At 39.2% G+C, this 8352-nt stretch overlaps 1 long non-coding RNA gene across 1 annotated transcript in view; it reads left to right on the top strand.

The window, feature by feature from the left end:
* Positions 1-8352, top strand: part of LOC138978237 (uncharacterized) — a 32049-nt gene extending 23697 nt beyond the window's left edge. Inside the window, exon 3 of the long non-coding RNA XR_011459609.1 lies at positions 6424-8352. This is a non-coding gene — a long non-coding RNA (uncharacterized lncRNA). The remainder of the gene's footprint in view (positions 1-6423) is intronic.

Below are 8352 nucleotides of genomic sequence, written 5' to 3' on the forward strand. Positions count from 1 at the left end.
GAGCATATTTTAATTAGGCTGACTTGTACACTAATTTGTATCATGTTATTTTGAAATATAGGGGGCTTTTTACAGTGATTCGTGAAGGCCGCTTCACTGGTTCATATTAGGCGCCCAGGCTCCTAATATGGACCCTTTGTGATTTTTTCTGTATTTAATTTTTGCTGAATGTGTATCAAAGCTATTTTACTCTAATTAGGCCTAACGGTTCACCTAAGAAAGAAGGACTACCAAACACAAAATGAAACTTCTTTGCACGAAAACAAGCTAGTTATCAGCAATAAACAAAAAGTGGTCCATATTAGGGGCCCTTCCCCTATTATCGGTATGAACATTTCTCAAGTCGATTACAGTATAGCGTTCGTGGGATACCTCCAGCTTTGCTGGGATAAAAGGCATGTAGGCTACTACTTTGTGGAATGCGATTTTTTAAACATTTTTACAAATCGCGGTTTTAGGTTCGACGTAATTTGTAAAATGTTTTTACATTTTACAAATCACGGGTTAACAACGTCACTTTGTCGTATTTGATTTCAGGCAGAGTCGTCCCCGTGTACACGAATTTGCTAACCATCTCTTACCTGGTCAGGCTTTTAATCAATCAATCAATCAATCAATGAAGCTTATATCGCGCATATTCCGTGGGTACAGTTCTAGGCGCTCTGCAGTGATGCCGTGGGAGATGAAATTTTATACGGGATATGGGATACGGACTCACCACTGTGACACGTAAAAGACCTCGGTCATTCTGCCATACGTACAGGTGGCTGATTACACCTGAACACGCACCCACCTGGGCAGCGTGACTCTGTTGCTGCTAGCTTTCCACTGTCGAGGAAGCGACCCGAATTTCACAGCGATGGGACAATAAAGTTATGAAAATGAAAAAGAAAAATGAAAACATGCCAAGGGGACACATACCAAAGATTAAAAGCGTGATTGATCTCTGACCAGTTTGATCTCATTGCCATTCGTTGTTCGTCCACTGCAAAGACCGCTCGATCAGCGTGCCAGTGAAGGTTTCGCTTGGTTATTGATTAAACGTTCCAAAAACGGACCTTTCTTGTTACTTGATTCTTGATTTTGGAACATTAACTGTCAATCTGCTTCCGAATTTGTCAGTTAAATGTGTATTGTTGCTGTAATGAAGATTATTAGAATGAACATTAATTGTAAGGCGCTTGGAACTTTATTATGATTTGCGCCATATAAATACCCTTATTATTATTTAAGTTATTGAGACATCCCAGTGCACTAAGGGATTTATAGAGCAAATCGAGAAAATTCATTATTGAACGAAGCGCATAGCGCTGAGTTCAATAATTATTTTCGAGATTTGCTCTATAAATCCCTTAGTGCACTGGGATTGTTTCAATAACGATATTGTCAGTACCGCCATAGAAAAAAGAAGATTCCAAACGCACATTTTGCAATGCGCATTTGAATAGGCATAACTGTGTGGTCAGGTCGTGCACAGTAAAGATCTACTTTTGTGTGGGGTGTCTCAAGTGTGTCGTGCTTTTGTCACACGCATTTTAATTTCTGTTGGTAAATTCCAGTGTAGCGTTAATCTGAACAGTGATGATCTTTCAGAGAGACCTCATTTGAACTCGGAGAAAGGCTCTTCATTATTTGCGATTCGAAACCTCCAGTCGAGCTTCGACGGATTGACTATGCGGAGTGACTCCCCTTGAATTGACTCAAAGCGGGACTCGACGGTTCGCACATTTTCAAAACAAATGTGGCATATTTCTCGTGTTCTATCTTCACTCATCGGGGAGTCTGATACTAAATATGAACGGTAAGAATGCTCTGAACCCTACACGTATTATATCCCCATCGTTTTTTCGTTCACATTTGCCCAACATGTTAATTTGCTGAGCGGGGTTAATGTTGTCTGCTAGGCAACCTGCCAACCTGGGCAATGGAACGACTGCAGTCTGCACTGAGTCTGTACGCATGAGGCAGGCTGCTAATAAATCTTATATATGGTAAGAACGTTCTGAGCCTTACACGTTTTCGATTACGATTGTTCTTGCTTTGAAATAATAATTCTGAAACCATTCATTTACTTAACTGATGTAGTCGTATTTCTGTGTTGTCTGCTACAGAGTCGATCGAGTCAGTCTTCCAAACTGGTCTAGCTGGTACGTTATCGGAATAACACTTGTGTTTTCTGTTAGCCGCTGGGAATTGTATACTAACTCATCATTTGGTAATTGTGGATGATAAGCTACATGCCACTAACACGGCATATGAGAAGAATCTATGCAAGTCGGCGAAAATTAGATGAAACACAGCGGCTTCTATTTTTTTAGATCACTGGCACTGGCACAGGCACATGCAATCTGTCAGAAAAAAAACCACTTCTGCTTTAATTGAGAAGCAGGGAATTTATGGTCATTTGGTATTGTGGAGAATATAAGCTACATGTCATTAATTAATTCTGAGGATGAGAGCACAGTCTTGCTTAGGCAAAGGGCGCAAGAATACGCTCTGTGGAAAAGTTAGCGCACTCCAAGAGTGCGCTAACAGTTTTAGCGCATCGCCATTAGCCAATCAACTGGTTCACATCAGTCATGTGACAACAGTACTTACTGACAATTATTATTATCCAAGCGGAGCGCGGGCGAAGCCCGCGCGTAGCGAGGTAGTTTTTTTTTTCATCTCCCAGCACTGAACATTTTTTGGCCAAGTGGTGTCTGTCTGGACATTGTTCTAGAATTCATCTTTTAGCACAATATTAGCGACACTGTTTGGACAATTCTATTAAAATTAGGCGTACAAACTGATTTTGTTTCGGGGAATCCTCTCAGAGGATCAGAATTTTCATATATCATCGGAAGCTGTTACAACGGGAAAATGTGAAACTTTTGTCACTTTTTAACATGGAATTTCATCTTTGAGCGTTTCAAGCGGACTTTAATAAAATAGTTATTTGCGAATTATGCAGCGGAAGACACTCACCGGTTCAACATGTGTATGGTCATTAAACCTCAAAACATTTCAGTAAGTGGTTTAGACAAACACCTCCGCCATGGGAGGGTGACTGGTTTGTAGCTGAAGAGTTTTTTTCTAAAGTGTGTTCTAAATACAAATGACGTACTGGTAATGATGTAATGAGTTGTTCTAATCTTGTTCTTGGAACTCTTGCTGTTCCAAGCTTGTTCTTAGCAAGTCTTGGTGACGAGAACAAAGACTATCAATGAAATCTTTAGAAATAACCTCTGACAACGACGACGATGACGACGACGACGACGATAACAACAACAACAACAAATGACATCGACGACGACGACGACAACAACAACAACAACAACAACAACAACAACAACAAAAACAACAACACGAGAACAACAACAATCACGACAACGAACATGACAACAACAACACCAACAACTACGACGACAACTACAACGACTGGGTTATGATGACATCACCAATGATTTAAAGGCCGTTAAAAAATCGTTAAATCCTATTTCTTCACTGATTCTTATGAAATTTTAAAGGTTGGTTTGTTGTCCCCAACTTATTTTCACTCCATACTTTTCCAGAAGAAAAACATAATTTTGGCAGTTAAAAACCGTTAAATTTCAATTCTTCACCGATATTTATGAAATTTTGTGGGTAGGTTCGTTGTCCCCAACTGATTTTCACTCTATACTTTTCCAGAAGAAAGACATAATTTTGGCAGTTAAAAAACGTTAAATTTCAATTCTTCACCTATCTTTATGAAATTTAGTGGGTGGGTCCGTTGTCCCAAACTGAATTTTAAGACATACTTTTCCAGACAAAAAACCTTATTTTTGGCAGTTAAAAACCGTTAAATCTCAATTCTTCATCGATATTTTTATGAAATTTTGTGGGTAGGTTCGTTGTCCCCAACTGATTTTCACTCCATACTTTTCCAGAAGAAAAACATAATTTTGGCAGTTAAAAACCGTTACATTTAAATTTTCACCTATCTTTATGAAATTTAGTGGGTGGGTCCGTTGTCCCAAACTGAATTTCAAGACAAACTATTCCAGTCAAAAAAACTTATTTTTGGCAGTTAAAAACCGTTAAGTCTCAATTCTACAGCGATATTTATGACATTTTGTGGGTAGGTTTGTTGTCAGATTTGACATGATGGCAGAATTGAAAGTGTGAGATATCCTGATGTTTCACAATTTATGCTGCATAATTCAGCCCCATAGGCGCTTGAATTTTAGGTGGAGTTGGTTTTTTTTTCAGCCCAAACCAGTAACCCCCACATGGTTTTCATGTCCCTTTCTGAGAGACTTCAAGAAGTTTCAATTTGACGTCATGATTAGCCTGCCGCATTAGCAAGTATGAAAACACGTCATCGATGACACATTTTAAGAGAGAGAGAGAGAGAGAGAGAGAGAGAGAGAGAGAGAGAGAGAGAGAGAGAGAGAGAGAGAGAGAGAGAGAATCATGTACACACAGATGGACGACTTCGCTTGGGGTATGTACTGCCCGGCAGTACACATCTACTTAATTATTATTATCCAAGCGGAGCGCGGGCAAAGCCCGCGCGTAGCGAGGTAGTTTTTTTTTTCATCTCCCAGCACTGAAAATTTTTTGGCCAAGTGGTGTCTGTCTGGACATTGTTCTAGAATTCATCTTTTAGCACAATATTAGCGACACTGTTTGGACAATTCTATTAAAATTAGGCGTACAAACTGATTTTGTTTCGGGGAATCCTCTCAGAGGATCAGAATTTTCATATAATATCATCGGAAGCTGTTACAACGGGAAAATGTGAAACTTTTGTCACTTTTTAACATGGAATTTCATCTTTGAGCGTTTCAAGCGGACTTTAATAAAATAGTTATTTGCGAATTAAGCAGCGGAAGACACTCACCGGTTCAACATGTGTATGGTCATTAAACCTCAAAACATTTCAGTAAGTGGTTTAGACAAACACCTCCGCCATGTGAGGGTGACTGGTTTGTAGCTGAAGAGTTTTTTTCTAAAGTGTGTTCTAAATACAAATGACGTACTGGTAATGATGTAATGAGTTGTTCTAATCTTGTTCTTGGAACTCTTGCTGTTCCAAGCTTGTTCTTAGCAAGTCTTGGTGACGAGAACAAAGACTATCAATGAAATCTTTAGAAATAACCTCTGACAACGACGACGATGACGACGACGACGACGATAACAACAACAACAACAAATGACATCGACGACGACGACGACAACAACAACAACAACAACAACAACAACAACAACAACAAAAACAACAACACGAGAACAACAACAATCACGACAACGAACATGACAACAACAACACCAACAACTACGACGACAACTACAACGACTGGGTTATGATGACATCACCAATGATTTAAAGGCCGTTAAAAAATCGTTAAATCCTATTTCTTCACTGATTCTTATGAAATTTTAAAGGTAGGTTTGTTGTCCCCAACTTATTTTCACTCCATACTTTTCCAGAAGAAAAACATAATTTTGGCAGTTAAAAACCGTTAAAATTCAATTCTTCACCGATATTTATGAAATTTTGTGGGTAGGTTCGTTGTCCCCAATTGATTTTCACTCTATACTTTTCCAGAAGAAAGACATAATTTTGGCAGTTAAAAAACGGTAAATTTCAATTCTTCACCTATCTTTATGAAATTTAGTGGGTGGGTCCGTTGTCCCAAACTGAATTTTAAGACATACTTTTCCAGACAAAAAACCTTATTTTTGGCAGTTAAAAACCGTTAAACCTCAATTCTTCATCGATATTTATGAAATTTTGTGGGTAGGTTCGTTGTCCCCAACTGATTTTCACTCCATACTTTTCCAGAAGAAAAACATAATTTTGGCAGTTGAAAACCGTTACATTTAAATTTTCACCTATCTTTTTGAAATTTAGTGGGTGGCTCCGTTGTCCCAAACTGAATTTCAAGACAAACTATTCCAGTCAAAAAAACTTATTTTTGGCAGTTAAAAACCGTTAAGTCTCAATTCTACACCGATATTTATGACATTTTGTGGGTAGGTTTGTTGTCAGATTTGACATGATGGCAGAATTGAAAGTGTGAGATATCCTGATGTTTCACAATTTATGCTGCATAATTCAGCCCCATAGGCGCTTGAATTTTAGGTGGAGTTGGGTTTTTTTTCAGCCCAAACCAGTAACCCCCACATGGTTTTCATGTCCCTTTCTGAGAGACTTCAAGAAGTTTCAATTTGACGTCATGATTAGCCTGCCGCATTAGCAAGTATGAAAACACGTCATCGATGACACATTTTAAGACAGAGAGAGAGAGAGAGAGAGAGAGAGAGAGAGAATCATGTACACACAGATGGACGACTTCGCTTGGGGTATGTACTGCCCGGCAGTACACATCTACTTAATTATTATTATTATTATTATTATTAATATTATAATGACTTCTACTTTGAATGTTTCAGAGCGGTGATCTGGACGAAGCGGCTGCCTACAGTGAGCTCGGGTGGGAACTGTCGCAGAAACATGCCGGCGACATGTCGAAGAGAAGTTTTGACACCCTCGGCTACTCATCAGCCGGCGACTCATCGGCCGGCCGCAGACAGAGAAATAATTTGCGCCTCGCCATCTGGAATGCCGTAGCTAAGATTTCGAGCGCAGAGCTTCGGATATTGAGTCGCATATCTGGGTAACTGGGTAACACCCGCAAATTGTTGAGGTGCCTCTGTAATTTTGCAATTTACTTCAATCACGCTTTCTGGTGTCTAAAATAGGCAGTGTGGGATCACTGTATATACATTCTAGTATTTAAAAATGACATTTGATTATGTGCAAAGTAAATCATTATTTTATGATAGACGTAGAAACTTTGGAAATAGGTGTCAAAATGGCGCTGAAAAGCGGGACACAGAGACCCCACGCATCTTTCTTGAAAGCTGAGGCAAAAATCATAGAGCTCTAAAACCGTAAAAGAGCACTTGAAGTTGTAAAGTAAGTTCATTTGCACAATCGGATGCGTGTTCGATTCATTGCTTGCTACCCTCAATAAATGTCATTGAATAGTACATGGGTGAAACTAGCCCGTCAATCTGAAAATAAGTCTGACAGAAATTCCGTCAATCTGCAATTAAAAAACCAAATTATTATTAATTTTTTTTTTAAACCAAAACTATTTGTGGAACGCGTTTTCGAACTGTTCTTTATTATATAAACCATTTCATCAGTTTTTCTGCACACATTTTTTTTTTAAAACTTGTGTCCCACTTCTGTTACCCAGTATCTGAGATGGTCTCAGATCTACAGGGTGGGCCATAAAAAGTGTCCACATTTAATTTGTTAATATTTTTCAGTTAAAGTGACATTTTCTTTTCTGTTTCAGATAGAATTTTAGACAAGCATCTTAGAATTCTTTTAAAGCCTGAATGGATCGCATTCCAGTACAGGAAAGGACCAAAATCGTTGAACTTTACTTTTCTACCAATTCTGTGGTTCTCGCCCAGAGCGCTTTTTGGAGAGAGTTCCCTGGCACACACTGTCCATGTGCGAGAACTGTGCCAATTGCGCACCACACTGTTACTTTTTCGCGGCTCAGTGGTGGCTGAATGTGTTCATGGGGCTGATTAGGTGCCCAAAATCTCATGTTTTGTTTGTTGACATGTCCACTCAAATGAAAATGGGCTTCATCGCTGAAGAAAATGAGGTCGAGAACTCCTGGGTTGTTTTCAATTCTTTCAGAAATGCTTTGACTGAATTCTAACCTTTCTCTTTTGTTTGCATCAGTTTGTTGTTGGAGAATTTGTATCTTGTACAGAAACAATCCCAAGTCTTTGTGTATGATCCTTCGTACAGATGTCCTCGAGATACCGACTTCCTGTGACAGCCGCCTTGTTGATTTTCGTGGGGATTCCTGCAAACGGTCCCTTACTGCTTCAATGTTAGGTGGACTTCTAGCAGAAAATGGTCGACCACTATGTCCTTTATTGTTATCTGCGAGACTACCAGTGTTCCTGAATTTATCCACGAGGCGCTTCACAGTTCTCGCACATGGACAGTGTGTGCCAGGGAACTCTCTCCGAAAAGCGCGCTGGGCGAGAACCATAGAATTGGTAGAAAAGTAAAGTTCAACGATTTTGGTCCTTTCCTGTACTGGAATGCGATCCATTCATGCTTTAAAAGAATTCTAAGATGCTTGTCTCAAATTCTATCTGAAACAGAAAAGAAAATATCACTTTACAGAAAAAATATTAACAAATTAAATGTGGACACTTTTTATGGCCCACCCTGTATATTATGAAAGAAGATGATAAAAATGGATATGCCGGTGACTAGTTGACAGCTGTGTTGATATTAATATTTCGGCCGGTCCGTTTGCATTAAACATTGGATGATCCATT

The sequence above is a fragment of the Littorina saxatilis genome, linkage group LG10 (assembly GCF_037325665.1).
Source record: "Littorina saxatilis isolate snail1 linkage group LG10, US_GU_Lsax_2.0, whole genome shotgun sequence".
Taxonomy (NCBI): domain Eukaryota; kingdom Metazoa; phylum Mollusca; class Gastropoda; order Littorinimorpha; family Littorinidae; genus Littorina; species Littorina saxatilis.